The sequence below is a fragment of the Rhincodon typus genome, chromosome 20, assembly GCF_021869965.1.
Source record: "Rhincodon typus isolate 14 chromosome 20, sRhiTyp1.1, whole genome shotgun sequence".
Lineage (NCBI taxonomy): Eukaryota > Metazoa > Chordata > Chondrichthyes > Orectolobiformes > Rhincodontidae > Rhincodon > Rhincodon typus.
The window spans coordinates 48154628-48175678 of record NC_063351.1 but is presented as its reverse complement, the minus strand read 5'-3'; the positions used below and the strand labels follow the sequence as shown (position 1 = coordinate 48175678).

Genomic DNA, 21051 nt, shown 5'->3' with positions numbered 1-21051 from the left:
GTCTGTAAAACTATTTGGTCCGGAGCATTTTTTTTAAAAAATAAAGACTTTTCATTTCCATTCCCATCAACCCGGGTCAGAACAAGTCAAAATTCTGACCTGAGAAATGTAGTGAGGTGGGTTTTCTTTTAAAAGGTGTATTTGAAGTTGTTGGAGACTGGCGTTGGAGGTGTAGAGACTCAAGTCCTAGCTGTATTGCCCCCTGCCCCCACTAATCGTCATATTACCCAGCACCTGCTGAACAGAATCAAAACAAAACCATTTCCTCTGAAGACAGAGAGAGAGGAATTCACTCAGAATGGCCTTTGATGTGTACCTTGGGATCTGGTTTCACTTCCCATTAACAGGATCTTGCTCGCTCACTCTCTCTGCCCCCAGAAGGTAATTCCTTTTGTGGTTAACCTAATAACATGCAATCAAGACAATAAATTGTTGGACACCAGGCCGCATTTTTCCACCAGTTGAAAGAAAAGCGTATTTGAGCACAAAACAAAAGGAGAATATTCCAAGATGTCTCTGGGGACCTACAATAGATTTCAACACTTCAAAGGTGAGCAGCTCTTGGTGTTTTCTGAGATAGCAGGAACTGCAGATGCTGGAGAATCTGAGATAACAAGGTGCACAGCTGGATGAACACAGCAGGCCATGCAGCATCAGAAGAGCTGATGCTGCTTGGCCTGCTGTGTTCATCCAGCTCTGCACCTTGTTATCTCTTGATGTTTTCTGCTGGTTTTTGCATCACACTGAGACCTCCCGCTGCCTCTCAGTGATCACTCGAGTGCAGTCCCAGAAATAAACTCACTGTGGTTCACAGGTAGGAATTCCAGCCTCTGAGGGACTCTAGGCAAGTCTTGTGTTATGCCTTTCAGAGCCAAAGAGTCACGCAGCACGGAAACAGACCCTTCACACCAAACCCGTCCATGCCGACCAAGTTTCCCAAACTCAACTAGCTCCATTTGCCTGCGTTTGTCCCATATCCCCCCAAACCTTTCCTATTCATGTACCTGTCCAAATGTCTTTTAAATGTTATAATGCACCTACATCTACCACTTCTTCTGGCAGCTCATTCCATACACACACCATCCTCTACATGAAAAAGTTGCCCCTTAGGTCCCTTTTAAATCCTTCCCTTCTCACCTTAAACCTATGCCCCTTTAGTTTTGGACTGCCCTACCCTGGGGAAAAGATTTTGGCTTTTCACCTTATCTATGCCCCTCATGATACTGCAAACCTCTATAAGGTCAACCCTCAAACTCCTAGGCTCCAGGGAAAAACGTCTCAGCCTATCCAGACTCTCCTTATAACTCAGACCCTCCACTCCCGGTAATATCCTGGTAAATTTGCTCCTGTACTCTTTCCAATTGAACAATATCTTTCCTCTAGCAGGCTGACAGAACTCCAAAAAGTGGCCTCACCAATGTCCTGTACAATTGTAACTCTACGTCCCAACTCCTATATTCAATGCACTGACCAATGAAGTCAAGCCCAGGGTTATCCTGAACCAGATTACAGCCACTGCACACAGTGTAACCCAAGGTATTCGCTCCATTCATCCCCAGTATTGGTGAGCTCAGCACCGACAGCTTTAAGCAGTCAGCATTCAAATATGGGAACGCAAACAGTAACGTGTAGTAATTGTAACAAGGTCAGGCTGATAGATCTCCTAGAATATGACTTCCCTGATTAGACCAGATTAACAGCCCCAATCAGGGAGCCTTGGCTGACAGATACAAAAACAGGAGTGTCAGAGGTTCTGTTCACTCCGAGAGCTGGCTCTGAGGGAGCTGGGTCGGTGTCAGGGACTCTCCACATGTGACTTGGTGATGGGATACCAGCCCCACAACCGGTCTAGCCTCTCCCACCATAAAGCCATTTTGGGGCCAATTGTCCTACTTATTCAAATTGAGTCACTACAGCATTTTATTTCTGGCTTTTAGTGTTTAATTTTCTTTGCAGTTCACTAGCAGGCAACGCAAAGAAATACTCCAGGGGGCAGAGGATTGAGCAATCATTAGGAGCGGCACGGTGGTTAGCACTGCTGCCTCACAGCGCCAGGGACGCAAGTTCGATTCCACCCTCGGGTGACTGTCTGTGTGGAGTTTGCACATTCTCCCCGTGTCTGCGTGGGTTTCCTCCGGGTGCTCCGGTTTCCTCCCACAGTCCAAAGATGTGCAGGTTAGGGCGGATTCGTCAAGGGAAATGCAGGGTTACAGAGACAGGGTTAGGGAGTTGGGTCTGGGTGGGATGCTCTTCAGAGGGTCGGTGTGGACTCAAGGGGCCGAATGGCCTGCTTCCACATTGTGATTCATTAAGTATCACTCGAAATTAGATAAAACCGAGAGAAGGCCAATGGTAGCATTAGGGGGTGGAATTTAAACCCAAGCCTTGACCATGTTATCTTCCAGCTCCCCTGCGACATTGACAATATAGACACCATAGGCTGAGGGCCTCTCCTTCACTGTGTGATTGTATCTGGGGAGACAAGTAGCTAGATTCCCTGAACAGCTCTATGGCATCTCTCAAACACCCTGATCTCAGCACTGTACAATATATCAGCTTTTCTGAAGCCACACACAGAAGCGAGGGAAGAGGAATGATAAATAAAGCCCGCTAAAATTGAAACACTTAACAGCAAAGTCTCCTCCATCAGAACTCAGTTTTATTATTCATTAACAGGATGAGGATGTCACTGGCTGGGTCAGCATTTATTGCTCATCCCTAATTGCCCAGAGGGCAGTTAAGAGTGCAGTCACATTATTGTCATTATGTAGGTCTGAACAGGGAAGCAATCACAGATTACTACCATACTGAAAGAAGCCATTCAGCCCATTGTGCCCTGCACTGGCATTACCACAGCAGCATCGATGAATCATAGAATCCCTTCAGTTGGAAGCAGGCCATTCAGCCCACACCGACCCTTCAAAGAGCATCCCACCCACCTACCCAATCTCTGTAACTTGCGTTTCCCATGGCTAATCCACCTAGCCTGCACATCTTGGGACGGTGGGAGGAAACAGGAGCAAACGGGGAGGACATGCAAACTCAAAACAGACAGTCGCCTGAGGCTGCAATCAAACCCGAGCCCCTGGCGCTGTGAGGCAGCAGTGCTAACCACTGAGCCACCTCAATAGCTGAGAGTATTGGAATGACCAGCTGCTGGCTGGCTAACTTTTATAATTAGCAAGGCACCGAAGAAATTTTTACTTGAGCAATTTCACACACACACCTGGTTCCCCTTAGTTACGAAAAGAGCAACCAGAAAGAGTAGGGCCCCTTAAAGGTCAACTTTGTGTTTGTCTTTGTGTTGAACCCCAGGAGATGGGAGGAATACCAGGTGAATACTTTGCGTCATTTTTTTACTGTGGAGAAAGAAATAGAGGCTAGGGGACTCATGGAAATAAATATTGATGTTTGGAAAACAGTTCACATTACAGAAGAGGTGGTGCTGGAGGTCTTAGAAAATATAAAGGTGGATAAATCTCCAGGACCTGATCAAGTGTATCCCAGAACATTGTGGGAAGTTAGGCAGGAAATTGCAGGGCTCCTTGCAAAAATCTTTGTATCATCTATAACCATGGGTGAGGTGCCAGAGGACTGGAGGGTGACTGATTTATTTAAGAAAGGCTGTAAGGAGAAGCCTGGAAACTACAGAGCTGTGAGTCTGACGTCAGTGGTGGGCAAGTTGCTGGAGGTGACTTTGAAAGATAGGATTTACATACATTTGAAGAGGCAAGGATTGATTAGGGATAGACAGCACGGTTTTGTGTGTGGAAAATCGTGCCTCACAAACTTGATTGACTTTTTTGAGGAAGAAATCAAAAAGAATTGATAAGAGCAGGGCAATAGACACGATTTACTCAGACTTTAGTAAAGTTTTTGACAAGGTTCCGCATGGTAGATTAATTAGTAAAGTTAGATCACATGGGATTCAGGGTGAACTTGCCAATTGGATACTAAATTGGTTTAACGGTAGGAGGGGGGTGGTAGTGGTGGAAGGTTGTTTTTTGCACTGGAGGCCTGTGACCAGCAGTGTTCCAGGGATCGGTACTGGGTCCACATTGGTTTGTCAAGTATATGAATGATTTGGATGAGAATATAGGAGACATAGTTAATAAGTTTGTAGATAAAGTCGGTGGTATAGTGGACAGTGAAGGAGGTTATCTAAGATGACAGAGAGATAATGAGCAATTGAGTCTATGGGCTGAGGAGTGGCAGATGGAGTTTAATTTAGATAAATGCCAGGTATTGCATTTTGGTTAAATAAACAAGGGCAGGACTTACACAGCTAATGGTAGGGCCCTGGGTATTGTTGAACAGAGACACCTAGGGGTTCAGATACATAATTCTTTGAAAATTTGTGTCACAAGTAGACAGGGCGGTTAAGAAGGCGTTTAGCACGCTTGCCTTCACTGCTCAAAATAAGATGTAAATTGAAGTCACTTGTAACTGAGCTGGACATGTGGCAGGGGGTTCACCAACATATGGGGTGATCATTGCACCCAACTTTATTCAAGCTGATGGAACAGGCAATTCTTGTATCAACCCAGAGCCTCTCCCCCACTAATAGAACAGCACAGCACAGTACAGGCCCTTCGGCCCACAATGTTGTGGCGAACTTTTACCCTAACCCTAAGGTCTATCCAACCTCCACCCCTACCTTATACTAGAATCCATATGCCTATCTAATAGCCGCTTAAATGCCCCTAATGAGGCCGACTCCACTACCCTCTCCGGCAATGCATTCCACGCCCCGACCACTCTCTGAGTAAAGAACCTACCTGTGACGTCTCCCCTATACCTACCTCCACTCACTTTAAAACTATGCACCCTCATAATAGTTACCTCCACCCTAGGAAAAAGTCTCTGGCTGTCCATTCTATCTATACCTCTGATCATTTAGTACACCTTATTGAGTATTAGAAAGTCCTAGAGTGGATGGGCAATAAATGCTGGCCTAGCAGAAGCAGCTGAATGGATCTTAACTATGGTAATTCCCACTGATTTTTGTCATTATAGATTATTTACGCCATATCTAACCCTGTCGCCCTGCAGTTCCAAGCTGAGAAGACAAATTAATATTGTTCTGCCCTCAGGTGAAGTTATACAAGGTCAATAGGATTTTTCTCCCCCCCACACAGAGAGAACACAGCAATAACAAATCAGGTACAATTTCCTGTAAGTCATGTCAGCCCAACTTTGTCCTTTTGTTCATAGTTCTGTGCAAACAAATGGGATGCTGTCTTATTCACAATCTCCACAAGGAACTAAGCCTGAGTCTTAGTGAATCCTTTGCAAACTTTCAATCTCCAATACACTCCACGGTTACACCTGGAATCTCCCTGGGCTCAATTCCCAAGGGTGCTGCATTCTGAACTAGTTTAACATAACCAATGATTGAAGCAGATTTTGTAGCACAGTGCTAGTGTCAAAACACAGGAGGGCATTGCTGATAGCATCCCCAAAACTGCAGATGGTAAAATCATGGCTCGAGTTTTCTCTCGCTATGAGCTGTGCTCTGAAGAGCAAAAGAGTCTGGCTTGATTCAGTGGGATATCGCGAACTTCACCATATTTACCTTCTGGTTACGGTTCTGCAATGGTTATATTTACAGAGTCGGAATCAATGAGGGTTAGCCTAGCCTGTTGATGAAAGCTTAACGAACATCATAGCAGTTCACAAATTTGAACTCTTGAGAGGTCAGTGACCCCAAGGACATTAGAAAGGAACAGACTCTGACACCCCAAGCCAATCTGAAAGCGGGCAGTTTCAGTCCCACGTGAGCCACATCGATTATTGGCTGCATTCTGAAGGAGCCCAATGAGGTGGATACAATTATGAAGGGCATGGACAGGGTGGACACAAAACAGCTTTTCCCCCTTAGCCCAAGGGTCAATAACACAAAGGGGCACACTTATAAAGGTGAAAGGATTAGTGGGGAAATTTAAGGAAAGCTTTTTTTCCTAAAAAGGGTGGACTGTCTGAAATGCGCAGCCTAGGAGAGCAATTGAGAAAGGAAACCTCACAACCTTGAAGTGTCATAACATTCAAGGCTGTGGGCCTAGTGCATGAAAGTGGGACAAGTGTCAATTGAGTGTAGTTTTGTCAGTGCAGACTCGATGGGCCAAAGGGCCTCTTCTGTACGATTCTGTGACCATTCAGCTCCAACAAACCATAACACAGACAAGAGTGGTTCACAGAGCAGCAGAGATACTTAGAACAGGAAACAAATATCAGGCTCATCAGCGATGTCCACATCCCAAAAAAACATCTGTTTCTAAAACTAACAATGCATTTGTCATCTGAGATCTTTAGCAAAGGGAAGCACCTGTACAATATTTCGTCAGTGCAATTCCACTGTGTAAGTTAAACAGAATTAACTGTTAGAATGTACAAGGCATTCAGAAACCTATAGGCTCCGATTAAATTTTAAGCAAGTAAATCTCTCAGTTAAGTCAGGCTCGAGATAACTGTATGCATTATTAGAGATACAGTTTTGTAAATAATCTACAGAATTAGTGATGCATTGGTGGTGTCCCTCCTTCCCAGAGGCCTAGATTCAAATCTCTTCTGTCACAGCATACCTGGAGAGTTTGACTACAATGATTAGCTGCCAAACTGGCTGCGTTTGAAGCTTTGTGTGTACAGGTTAGTGTCCAGCTCTCAGTACACTCCCACTGGCTGCAGGCCATTCTGAGAGTATCTGTCCACAGCGTCCATGCTAGAGTCTGGCTGGACATTTCCTCAGGCCTGTTCGCACCACCTTCTGGTACATCAGCAAAACTTCAGCCCCCAGGAAGAAAGCTCCAAACATATCACGGTAATGTTTGTGAATTATATGCTGTGTACCTCATACAGGTACCGTACACAGGTAGAGTCACTCAAATCCTATCTATTTCAGGAACACAGAAACTGGAAACAGGATTGAGATATGAGCTAAAATATCGCAATCAACCATTCTTTAAAAAATTTTCTCATTGCAATAGGGAAAAAAGAATGGCATTCAACAAAATATGAAATTACTCTTGCAAGTTTGGTAAGTGTGTCAACAGTAACTCTGAGCTCAGTAGACTTTAACTGCTCTGTCACATTTCACTCAACAAAGTTTAACTCTCATAACATTTAAGAAGCATCTGGATGAGTACTTAAATACCAGGGCACAGTAGGCCGTGGACCAAGTTAGGTAAAGGGGAAACAAAAACAAAGTTGCTGGAAAAGCTCAGCGGGTCTGGCAGCATCTGTGAAGGAAAAAACAGAGTTCATGTTTCAGGTCCGATGATCCTTGCTCAGAGAGATCTGAGGAAGGGTCACTGGAACCTGTAACGTTAACTCTGTTTTTCCTTCACAGATGCTGCCAGACCTGCTGAGCTTTTCCAGCAACTTCTGTTTTTGTTCCTGATTTACAGCATCCTCAGTTCTTTCTGTTTTTACGTAGGTAAAGGGGATTAATGCAGTTTGGTCGGCATAGACACAATGGGCCAAAAGGGCCTGTTTCTATGGTGTATGACTTTATAACTCTGCCTTGTGCAATTTTTATGGTAAGAGAGTGGAAGTTCCCATCAGTTCAGTGATTTCTGGAAGACTGTATTCTAGGTAGCGTGTCCAGCCCCTTCTCCTTTGAAGAAGTATCCAATCTCTGACACTAACTCCTTGAGGTGAACTGCACGTGAGGAATCTGTTTTGGGAGAGTACAGTGTGGGTCAGAAATCTCCAGTGGTGGCTGGAGTATTTCCTATTCAGAGATGGTTAAACTTTATCTATTGCAACCTTCCCTAGTTATCAATAAAGTCTCAATAGGGTCTGGCAGCTACTGCTCAGATGTGGAAGGTGTGGAAGAGGTTAAATTGTTTCAGAGATAGCAGGAACTGCAGATGCTGGAGAATCTGAGATAACAAGGTGTAGAGCTGGATGAACACAGCAGGCCAAGCAGCATCAGAGGAGCAGGAAGGCTGAAGTTTCGGGCCTAGACCCTTCTTCAGAAATGGGAGGGGGAAGGGGGTTCTGAAATAAATAGGGAGAGAGGGGGAGGCGGATAGATGAATTGTTGGCAACTCTCCAAAGGTTTGAGACCCCCTGCTGGTCTCCCCCTCCATTACTATTAGTGCTGAGAGAAGCTTGTATTGTCTCTGTTATGACAGTGGTTCATTAAAGATCCCTTGAAGTCTGTGTAAGAGCAAAAGGGAGGCCAGGCAGTTAATACACTTGTTGAATACTTAATTCAATTGTAAACATCTCCCAAAACTTCTCTCAGTTCCTCATCGTTCTGACTCAATGAATGGGGCAAAATCTCATTCTTGAACACAACCATTTTAATCCACAACTGGCCTAGGCACTCCTGCGCAATGCCAGGTCACACCACTGACAAACTAACACAACAGGGACCAGAATAAAGAGACAACAGGAACCAGAAGCAAACAAAAAAACAGAAATTGCTGGAGAAACTTAGCAGGTCTGCCAGCATCTGTGAAGAGAAAGGAACAGAGTTAACGTTGAGTCCAGTGACCCTTCTTCAGAACTGACAGTAGTGAGGAAAGGGTGGGTGGTATGACGGGGTCTGAAGGGGTAAAGGGAATGAATGGATAGATGGAGAGACAGCGAGCGATGGGGGGGGGGGGAGGGGGGGGGGGGGAGAGGGAGAGGGGGGGAAGGGGGGGGGGGGGGGGACAGAGGGAGCGGGACGAAAGTTAGCTAGACACAGGGATTGTTGGTAATAAGCCAGGGAAAAAGAGCAGTTAGAGAGGTGACAGTGGGGACAGTGAGTGCATGAAAATGGGTTGGCTGTGCTGATCATAACCCATGGGAGGACAGGACCTGGGGTGTGGGGGTGGGTAAAGGACACGGAAGGTAGTGGTGTTCAGGCCCCAAAGATATTGGAACTCGATACCGAGTCCTGAAGGCTGCAGGGTCCCCAAGTGGAAAATGAGGTGCTGTTCTTCCAGCTTGCACTGAGCTTCGCTGGAACCAGAATTCTGACTCCTGTGAACGTGGAATATCTTCATTATTCATTGTATTAACAGGAGGAGGAATGTCTTCACCCAGGGAGTGGGGGGAGCATGTGGAATTCTCTGCCACAGAGGGCAGTTGAGACCAAAACATTGAATGTTGTCAGGAAGGTGCTGGATGTGGTTTCTGATGCTGAAGGGATCGGGATGGGGGAGGGCGGCGGGGGGAGGTTGTGATGGGCTGTACTGATTAGTGGGATAGACTTGTAGGGCCAAGTGGCCTACTCATGCTCCTATTTTCTATGTTTCTATGAAGAAGGGTCACTGAAACGTTAACTCTGCTTTCTCTCTCCACAGATGCTGCCAGACCTGCTGAGTTTCTCCAGCAATTTCTGTTCTTGTTTCAGCATCTGCAGTATTTAAATGTTTGCATCTTGAGTTTTTAATTGACGGTGTTGCTTATGACTGGGGAACTAATACCAACAAAGGCAAGATAGTTAAAATCAAACTGACAGTGGGCCTTACCTGTTCCCATTTGGGGTCAGTCACTTAGCTGTTATTTTCTCCACCCTTTCTGTAAAACAAATCCTTCCAGATGACATACTGAAGACCCAGCCTGGCAAGACAGATAGACAGACAGATAAAAAGACAGTCAGAATGAGCTGTGCTAATGAACAGGTTACAGCAGGTAGAGTTTTTAAACACATGTTGTTTCCAATTGCTGATCCCAAACCCCAGGGCCCCATTTTGAAAATCTCCAGTTGAGTCCAGAGAGACAGTTTTACCGCCAAATCGTACTTCGCAAACTGCCGAAAATAAGATGGTTAAGATTGCAAACACAATTGGATATAGGTACACAGGAACAGGTGCAGGCCATTCAGCCCCTCCAGCCTGTTCCGCCATTCAATGAGATCATGGCTGATCTGTAGTCTAGCCCGCCTTTGGCCCATAATCCCTTAATACCTTTGCTTAACAAAAATCTATCGGTCTCAGATATAAAATTAACAACTGATCGAGCATCCACTGCTGTTTGTGGAAGAGAATTTCAAACCTCTCCCACCCTTTGTGTGTGGAAGTGCTTCCTAACGTCTCTCCTGTACGATCTGGCCCTAATTCTCAGACTATGCCCCCAGTTCTAGAATCCTCAACCAGTGAAAATAGTCTATCTATCCTGTCTTTTCCTGTTAATAGCTTGAAACCGTCGATCAGATCGCCCTTTAACCTTCTCAATTCTGAAGAAAACAGACCTAATTTATATAATCGCTCCTCATGACTTAACACCCGAAATGCAGATACCATTCCTGTAAACCTACACCATAGTCCCTCCGAGTTCAATCTACCCTCCTGAAAGGAAAAAACCCGAAAGGAAAATCAAAATGTAGGCTGAGAGCGTGGGAGAGGAGAAGGGGTGTGGGATTCTCTGGATAGGACTTTCAAAAAAACTAGCACATACAGGGTGGCTTAATGGCCTCTTCCTTGTCCTTTGCCAGTGATTTGGGTGGGAATGAGAGGCCAGATCTTTGTAAGCGAGGCAAAATCCGCACAACCTCACCAACCCCATCAGAAACTGCGCCAACTCCAACCCGAGATGGTAGGAACTGCCGATGCTGGAGAATCTGAGATAACAAGGTGTAGAGCTGGATGAACACAGCAGGTCAAGCAGCATCAGAGGAGCAGGAAAGGTGATGTTTCGGGTTTTTTTCTGAAGAAGGGTCCAGACCCAAAACGTCAGCTTTTCTGCTCTTCTGATGCTGCTTGGCCTGCTGTGTTCATCCAGCCCTACACCTTGTTATCTCCAACTCCAATCAGCTGCTCATAACCAAAGGCTTAAATGTACAAAGAAAAGTCAAAACATCACAGGCAGGTTTGCACAGCCTGTTACATCATTACAAGTAATTGGTCTAGACACAGATACCAACCACCGTGAGAAATTGCAACTTCACCTTGGGAGGGACTGGTGTGATGTAACGTAACTACTCCCAGCGTAAGCCTTTCACCAATTTTCTTCCTAATGCTTCAATTAAAGGTGCTTTGATCCTGCATATGTGGCTCATATTCAATTTAAAAAGCTGCCTTCATCCACAAGGAGTTCCCATCACATTCCCCAGTGCTGACACCCTCTGCTCAACAAGAACAGAAACTTCCATTAAAGGACCTCCCAGTTGGAGCAGTGCTATCCCAGGGTCCCCTTGCTCTAAAAAAAAAGGAAAGTCTCGGCTTCGACCTCGATTTGTACCAAGTTACAGAACCACAGACATGTTACAGAGCAGACGGAATCCATTCGGCCCACTGTGCCAGCACCAGCTCTTCAAATGAGCATCATTACCCATTGCCAATTAGTGCCAACCCCCCCCCATACCCTAACACGTTATTTTTATCCCAAAAAAATCAGCCAGCGCTCCTCTTAAATGCCTTAACTGAACCTGCCCCAACCACATTTCCAGACAGAGCATTCCATACCCTAACTACCCACTGTGTAGATAAGTTATTTTTCCTCACATCACCCTTGCCACTTTTGAAGATCGCATTAAATCTATGCCCTCTCATTTCTGTTTCTGTGACAACTGGGAACAGTTTCTCCCTGTCTACCCCGTCCAGCTCGCTTATCGTTTTGAAAACCTTTATCAAATCTCCTCTCAGCCTTCTTATCTCCAAGGAGAACAGTCCCAACGTCTTCAATCTATCCTCACCACTGACTCCTGGAACCATCTGGTAAATCGCTTCAGCTCTCTCTCATATCTTACCTACAATGTGACACCAAGAACTGGACACAATACTCCAAATGAGAGAAGAGTTGGCTCTTCAGTTGACAGAATTAGCTCAACAGCAGTTCATAATTTATTTGGGAGTTATGGGAGTCCCTGGCTGGACCCAGCATTTATTGCCAGTCCCCAGATGCCCCTGGAGAAGGTGGCAGTGAACTGCCTTCTTGAGCCGCTGCAGCCCATGTGGGATCTTGAAGTTTTATCCAACAAAGTAGCTTGCATGGTCACTCCAGAGGGCAGCTCAGAATCAATATCATATGTAAGTCAGAACAGTAAGGATAGCCAATTTCCGTGGTAGGACATTAGTGAACTAGATGGCTGATCAACAGAGTGGTTTTATGATCAACACACACAAAGTCAAACATGTACAAACACACACACACACACACACACACACACACACACACACACACACACACACACACACGTTCTAAGGAAGGGTCACTGTACTCAAAAAGTTAACTCTCACTTCTCTCCACAGATGCTGCCAGACCTGCTGAGCTTTTCCAGCAACTTCTGTTTTTGTTTCTGATTTCCAGCATCCACAGTTCTTTTGATTTTTATCTAGTTTTATAGTCATAGAGTCATACAGCATGGAAACAGACCTCTCGGTCCAACCAGTTCAGGCCCAACATAATCCCAAACTAAACTAGTCCCACCTGCCTGCTCCTGGCCCATATCCCTCCAAATCTTTCCCATTCATGTATTTATCCAAGTGTCTTTTTAAACATAGCTGTACCCACATCCGCCACTTCATCGTCATGGTCATTCCACACGCAAACCATCCTGTGTAAAAGAAATTGCCCCATATCTTTTTTATACCTCTCTCCTCTCACCTTAAAAATTTGCCCCCTCGTCTTGAAATCCCCCATCCTAGGGGGAAAAAAACTACCATTAACCCTATCTATATCCCCTCATGATTTTATAAACTTCTACAACGTCATCTCTCAACATCCTACACTCCAGTGAAAGAAGTCCCAGCCTATTTAGCCAACTCAAACCTTACGATCATTATAAAACTGGAATTTTATTCCCAATTTTATGAAATACATTTAACAGTTGCAGTGGTGGGATTTGAACTCACATCTGTAGCATGTGTCTGGGTGCCTGAATTACAACATGACCACAAGCCATGTGTCACTGGGCAAAACATCAGAAAAAACCAACCCAGAGTACAGATATCTCTGAAGGCGGCGTTACAGCCCTAGCTGATATTATCACTCAGCACGTCAGTTCCCAGAATAAAAGCTGACTTGATTGATCATGTTTTGATTTTCAATTTAACGTGGCAGTCTTTCATAATCAGGAGTACACCAGAATGCAAATTTAATTATAAACCAGACTGCATTATGCAAAAGATATAAAAATAAAACAAACCAACCTCTCCAAATACAGCTCAGCTCGAAAGACTTTGAGCACTCAGCAGAACAAAGTTCTATCTATTCCCCTACACCCCCACTTTCCATTACTCAGAATTCCCATCATCATCATATCTGTAAGGTTGATTTGTTAATTCTCTCATGGGATGAGCGAGAGCTACACAGCCGCTTTTTTTGAATGCAACGATAAGGTATTCTGATCCACTGCCTTTTCCTCAGTTCCTATCTCGTGAAATGTGAAATCTTTACCATGAATCCTCATCCTTATTCTTAAACTTTCACAACTTTGAATAACTAATGTAGATTTCTAACCAAACATCTCTGGTCTGGAAGTTTCACAAACTAAACTCTTTCACTGAGGTAACAAATTGAAGTGATTAGAACATAGAACATAGAACATTACAGCGCAGTACAGGCCCTTCGGCCGTCGATGTTGCGCCGACCTGTGAAACCAATCTGAAGCCCATCTAACCTAAACTATTCCATTATCATCCATATGTTTATCCAATGAATTTGGTTCCAATCCAGTGATTGGAACCAGGTGGATCTTATTGGCTATGAGATCCTTGATTGGGGCTGTTAACCTGGGCCAGAGAGATCGGGCCAACCAAGATAAACAGGCGATGCAAAAAAAATATACACAATCAGGGGATTCAAAACCTCCTCACTTCAGGGTGTGACTCTGAGCTGGCTGGTTACAGCCAGTGTGCTGTGAATAAAGGGTGACTTTGTGATTGGGATACCAGCCTCTGTGCAATTATTTCACGTACTATCTTAACTGCTCCAAACAGTTTCCTTTTTCTTGGAGAGGATGATGAGAATCTGACCAGGCAGGTTTCCTTTGAGCGGTCTAAAGCCTTTGCAGTTTCTGGGTCTTTTGAAGTTAAAGCCAGTCCTTGATTATTCTCAATCCGAAAGCAAGCTAATATTCTCTAATGTTTTCTCTCACCTGTCATAAATCCTCACAACATAAACAAACCTCCATTAACACTCCAGGAGGCCCTGCAGTCCTGCAATTCTGACACATGCAATTTAAAATTATGGTTCCACAAGGACTGACTGAGATCTGCTCAAATGATCCCAAGAATGAACAGCTTCAGTTCTATAGAGGGGGTATATTCTCTATACTATTATGGACGCATGTTTTCGATCAGCCCCCAGCCTTCAACTGAGAAACTGTTTTCACGGGTATGTGGGTCAGTCATCAATAGATATGGATTTAAGGTGTTTGGAAAAAACACCAGAGGGGATGTGAGATTTTTGTTTTGTCCTCCATAGGGAGCCTGGGACTCTCAGTCTGAAAAGGGCAGGTTATATAGAAAATTCCAAAAGGATAAATCCATGCAGGGAAAACAATGAGAGACACAGTGGGAGATTATTAGACCAGAAGACTGTAAGAAATAGGAACAGGAGTAGGCCTTTCAGCCCCTCAAGTCTGCTCCTCCATTCAATAGGATCATGGCTGATCGGACATTCCTCATGTCCACTTTCCTGCCCTTTTTCCCAATCTTAGATTCCTGATCAGTCGAGGAATCTGTTGATCTCAGCCTTAAATATAGAGAAGGACTCTGCCCCCACAGCTCTCTGAGACAAGAAATTCCTCCTCGTCTCAGGTTTATTGCATTTTTTATAATATACACACACACACACACACCCACACACACACACACCATCATATACACATACATGCACACACACACACACACTGTAAATAGATGGGTTCCAAGCACTGTTCCCTGTGGTACCCAACCAGTCACCAACGGCCATCCAGAAAAAGATCCATTTATTCCTTCCCTGTGTTTCCTGTCTGCTATCCAGCTCCCTATCACCACCAACCCTGTGCACTTTAATTTTGTCCACTAGCCTCTCACGTGGGTCATTAGCAAAATCCCTCCTGAAATCAAAATACACCCCCAACCCTTTGATGACAGGCCAAATGGTCACATCCAACATTGTACCAATCTAGGATTCTAAGAACTGTTGACATTTAGACAAACAGCACAGACATGCTGGGCTGAATGGTCTCTACCACAATGCTGTGATTTTGTGACTGGGGAGTCTAAAAGAGAAGCACATAGAAATGAAACGAATTCAATGTGGTGGTGGGTTAGTGGGCAGGTTTTAATCAGGAACTGTGCATCCACCAACATCACGATCAGTTCTCGGAAAATTAAATTCCAATCAGACATTCTGAAGTCCCTGATAAAGTGCAACATTTGCACATGTCCTCAAGATCTTTTTTTTTTAAAAAAGAGATTTTCAGCAATTGGTGTTGATTTAACCAATTTGTCATAAGGGATTTTATCAGCCTGCTTTCCAAATGCTCATTAAAAGGTGATCAAGACCCAGAGTGAGATTCTGATGCAGCAAACATATCGACTGAAGCTGAGAGCTGAGAATGTGCATGGAGGTGGAGCTGGTTTTAAAGGCACTGTCACCTCCACATGAAAATGAGTGCAGCTTGGAGTTACAGTGGCTGCTTCAGAAGTTTATGGCCTTTTGAAGCGGAGGTGGTAAAGAACCTTGTTTGGAACAGCATGGTGTTTTTAAAGACAAAGAGGTTACACAGGGCCCTGATTTACAAAAACCCAGCTTGTGATCCCATACAGGGGTGTAATCGCAAAGACCTGATATACCAACATTTCCCATACTTACATACGGCTACTTTTGTTGCACTATGTTCTGCCTAGTGTAGAAATTAACTTGCAAACCGACTCTACAGGGGAACCTGAGATAACAAGGTGTAGAGCTGGATGAACACCGCAGGCCAAGCAGCATTAGAGGAGCAGGAAGGCTGACGTTTCGGGTCTAGACCCTTCTTCAGAAAACCTGCTCACAACCTAGGGACTGCCTGTACAGACCTTGGGGATTGGTCATTTGGATATTCATACACCCCAGAACCAGCAGCAGTTCCAAAACAAGGCCACTTCAAGGGTAGAAAGGCATCGTTACTCTGGCTCTTGTACATTCGCCTTTACAGACTGACAACATTCACTCAGCGATTGGTCTGAGATCTCTCTCTCTCTCTCAGTCACGCCATGCTACTCCGCCACTACATTGGGACCTCTCGGGCTGCAGCTTTGACCCCGTTACCCCACTCGAGACATCAAACGGACCCTCGCACAGTCTGCTCAAGGTGGGCTAAAGGAGAAAGGGTCCCGTCTGAGGATGTGCAGAGGGTGCCCTGTAGCCCTCATGTCGCCAACCTGCACTTCCAAAATCCCCAGCACCAAAGATACAAGGGACACAGATTAGGTGGTCACTGTGGGATCCTGCTGTGCCACAGTGGGTTACCTGCAACACATTTTTCGGGGTGATTCAGCGTAAGATAGTGTGGGTGTCACTGCCACCTGGTGGCCAAAAGCGAGCTGCAGTGTGTGACCAGGGGAACAGCTTCCCCGACCATCAGCCCTGTTTGATGTTGAGGGGGAGCTGCCAATATGCTCGCAACTTGCAGCAAGGTCACTCTCTCTGGGGCACAGGGCACATCGCAATCAGCCCAGAACGCATACACCCAGAAGATAACTGTATTCGGTTAAAATAGGGATGACAACAGAAAAGGATGAATGATAATAAAGGTGGAAATGGAAACAGATACATTGGAGTTAAAATAACAAGTACTATCTCATTGTAAGTCACTGGTAGAAAAGCACATCTATTTCTTAGAAGACAGGAGCAGAAATAGGCCATTCAGCCCATCAACTCTGCTCCACCATTCAACGAGACCGTGGCCGATCCAATAATCCTCAACTCCACTTTCCTTCCTATCTCCATTATCCTCAGTTGCCCGGTGATTAGAAATCTGCCTGAGCTTTGAATAATGCAAATGACCCATCCTCAACAGCCCTCTACAGTAAAGACTTCCACAGATTCATTACCGTCTGAGAGGAGAAATTCCTCCTCATCTCTGTCTTCAATGGGCAACCCCTTATTCTGAGATGATGCCTTCTGGTCCTAGACTCTCTCACAAGGAGAAACAACCTCTCCACATCTACCCTGTCAAGTCTCCCAAAAATCTTTTATAAGACATAGGGACAGAATTGGCCATTTGGCCCATCGATTCCTCCTTATCTCAGTTTTAAAGGGTTGTCCTTTCAGTCTGAGGTTGTGACCTTGGGCCCTAGTCTCTCCTACGAGTCGAAATATCTTCTCCACGTTCATTCTATCCAGGACCCTCAGAGACAGAGAAAAAGAGAGAGAGAAAGAGAGAGAGAGAGAAAGAGAGAGAGAGAGAAAGAGAGAGAGAGAGAAAGAGAGAGAGAGAGAAAGAGAGAACGTTAACATTTGAGAGGTCTATTCAAAAGTCTGATAACAGTGGGGAAGAAGTTGTTTCAGAATCTGTTGTTACATATATTCAAACTTTTATATGTTCTGCCCAATGGAAGAGGTTGGAAGACAGTATAACTGGGATGAGAGGGGTCTTTATTTGTATTGGTTCCCTGCCCGAGGCAGAGGGACGTGTAGATGGAGTCAATGGATGGGAGGCTGGTTTGAGTGATGGACTAGGCTGTGTTCGCGATTCTCTGTAGTTTCTTGTAGTCTTGGGAAGAGTAGTTGTCAAACCAAGTTGTGATCCATAACTGGTAAAAGTCTTTGTGGACATGCTGAATTTCCTTAGCCTCCTGAGGAAGTACAGATGTTGTTGTGCTTTCTTGACCGTCGTATAGACGTGGATGGATCAGGACAGATTATTGGTAATCGTCAGCCCCAGGAACCTAACGCTCTCAACCAACTCTACCTCAGCACCACTGACACAGACAAGGGCGTGTCCTCCACTCCGCTTCCCGAAAGCAATGACCAGCTCGTTGGTTTTGCTGACTTTGATGGAGAGATTGTTCTGTTTACACCATGCCGCTAAGCACTCTCTATCCTGAACTCTGTCTTGTCATTGTTTGAGATCTGACCCACTATGGTGGTGTCATCAGCTAATCTGTAAAGGGAGTTCAAGTGGAATGTGGCCACACAGCTGAGAGTGTGTAAGGAGTATAGCAGAGGGCTGAGTACGCAGCCTTGTAGAGTACTGGTGTTGAGGATTATGGTGAAGGAGGTGTTATCGCCTCTGTCTATGGGTCAGAAAGTCGAGGATCACGTTACAGTGATAGGAGGCAGGACCTAGGTGTCGGAGTTTAGTGATGAGTTTGGAATTATGGTGTTGAAGGCAGAACTGTAATCAACATGTGGGAACCTGATATAGGCAGGTATCCTTGCTATCCAGATGTTCCAGGGATGAGTGTAGGGTCAGGGAGACTTCTACCAAATGTCCTCAGTTCTGCATTGGATAAATGTGTCAAACCAAGGCTCCAACTGTACTCTCTCAGGTAGGTAAAGAAGATCCCAGAGTACTATCTCAAGGTGGATCACGTGAGATCTCTCTGATGCTGTGGCAGACAAATTATCCCTCAAACAACATCACTAAAGTCAATTCATCCACTCCCTCCACCACCGACACTCAGTAACAGCAGTGTGTTGCACTGCAGAAACTCACCAAAGATCCTCAGGCAGCACCTTCCAAATCCACGACCACTTCCATCTAGAAGGACAAGGGCAGCAGATACGTGGGAACACCACCCCCTGCAAGTTCCCCTCCAAGCCACTCACCACACTGTCTTGGAAATATATCGCCGTTCCTTCACTACCGCTGGGTCAAAATCCTGGAATTCCCTCCCTAATGGCATTGTAGGTGAACCCACAGCATGTGGACTGCAGCGGTTCAAGAAGGCAGCTCATCCCCACCTTCTCAAGGGCAACTAGGGATGGGCAATAAATACTGGGCCCATCAATGACGCCCACAAATGAACTGAAAAAAAAAAATTTATCTGGGTCATTCTCACATTGATGCTTGGGAGCTTGCTACGCACAAATTCATTGCTGCTTTTCCCACTTTCAAAATATGTTTCAAAAAATACTTAATTAAGTGTAAAGTGCTTTGTGACATCCAGGTCAGGAAAGATGATATACAGTTTTGCTTTATGCCACTGTTATTAAGGCTTGAAGTAAATTTTTTTAAGGTTGATTTCTATTAGAACCTCTCTACAATTTTCTCTCTCAGCTACTTAACTGAACTTCACAATCTATCAATTTGCTTTCTTTTCGAAAGAATTCCAGTGGGAGACATTATTTAAATACATTAGACATTCAAATGAAAATGCCACTACAGTCACACCTCAAGTCTAATATATAAAACCACTGAAGGGCATTGTGCATCCAATGCAAAGCTTATTCTGCTATTAATTACCTTTCAGTAAGAGATGGCACGAGCTGTGGAAAATGAGCTATAATGAAAGAACACGAAGGTTAAAAGCTTGACCTGCAATTACACCATCCTTGAAAAAATGAGTCTTGTAAATGACCCACTTCAATCATCAGCCTTTCTCTGTAAAGTGCCATGTGAATGATGATCAATATTTAAAATTAATGGGTTATCACTTTGTTTAAAATTAGCAGAGGAGCTTGGGAGCTCATGCAATTTGCACTTTAATTTATATGTAATAAAAAGGCAAGTGTTTGACAGAAATAGATTACAAGGAAATGAAAAGTATAAATTTTTGAGCCCTCTCCAGTCAGCAAGGAACACCAAGATGCAGGAATTGAGCCATTTCCTGAGCCAGCAGTGTCTGCCAAGACCCCTGGGGGTCTAACCATGTCTAACCATAAGACTTATGGGCTGAATGGCCTACTTCTGCTCATCTTGTCTGTACTGCCATTCAGCAAGTTCATGGGTTGATCAGATAAGCCTCAACACTGCTTTCCTGTCTTTCTCCTAGTACCCTCAATTCCCTTACTAATTAAAATTCTCAGTCTTGAATATACTTAAGTGGATCAGCCTTGGCAGCTCTTTGTGGTAAAGAATTCCACTGATTCACTACCCTCAGAGAAGAAATCCCTTCTCATCTCTGTCTTTAATGGGCGACCTATTATTCTGAGATTCCGTCATTTGGTCATAGACTCTCCCATTAGGGAAAGCAGCCTTTCCGATATCCTCTGTCAAATCCCCTAAGAAATCTGTATGTTTCAAAAAGGTCACCTCTCTTCATTTAAATTATAACGAGTACAGGTCCAATCCCTAATCATGATGAGGGATTTGACCACACATGCAAGACCACCATATAAACAGGTGTCAGAACATTTGGCAGCTTATCCACTTTAGCTTTTAAGAAAAGAAAACACCCATGGTGGGAATGTGTGTACATTTTCCACTTAGTGTGTGCAAACCAATTCTGGACTTCCACTGGGTGAGTTTTGCTTTAGAATAAATCCAATAATTTCATCTTTATTAAAAGAAAACTGGTTGATGAATCTTTTTATTCTAAGTCTAATATTTACAGAATGCATTCAGGTGCAATGTATAAAAGTTATTGCACAAGATAGAAATCACAGTATTGGGTGCAATGTATTAGCATGGATTGAAGATTAGTTAACACACTAATTCGGGAGATTCGGCATTAGTAAGTCTTTCTCAGGTGGGAAAGGCATAACTAGTGGAGTGCCACATGGATCAGTCTTAGGTCCCTAATTATTTACGACCTACATTGATGAGGAGGGGACAGAGTGCAATGTACCCAAATTTGCTGACTCTACAAAAATGGGTGAGAAGAGGCACATTGTGATGAGGACATAAGGAATCTGCAAGGGGAATATAGTTAGGTTGAGAGAGTGGGCAAAAGCTTACCGGCTGGGGTTGAATGTAGGAAAGTGTATGGTCATACACTGTGGTAGGAAGAATCAAAAGGCAGACTTTTTTAAATGGAAAGAGACTCCAAAAGAGAGTGTAACGCAGAGGGATCTGGGTGCTCTTGGGCATGAAGTTAGCATCCAGGTGCAGCAAGTAACTAAAATGGCAAATGGAATATTGGCCTTTATTGCTCAGGGGTTGGAGTTCAACAATGGGGAAATCTTGTAACCACTGTACAGGGTGCTGCTGATTGTAAACCTAGAGTACTGTGCACAGTTTTGGCTCATATATTGAAG

At 44.5% G+C, this 21051-nt stretch overlaps 1 protein-coding gene across 1 annotated transcript in view; it reads right to left on the bottom strand.

The window, feature by feature from the left end:
* lzts2a (leucine zipper, putative tumor suppressor 2a) overlaps window positions 1-21051 on the bottom strand; it is a 179309-nt gene that overhangs the window by 114137 nt on the left and 44121 nt on the right. The window contains exon 2 of the mRNA XM_048609087.1: window positions 9465-9555. The gene's annotated coding sequence lies outside the window, so the exon portion shown is untranslated. The remainder of the gene's footprint in view (window positions 1-9464; window positions 9556-21051) is intronic.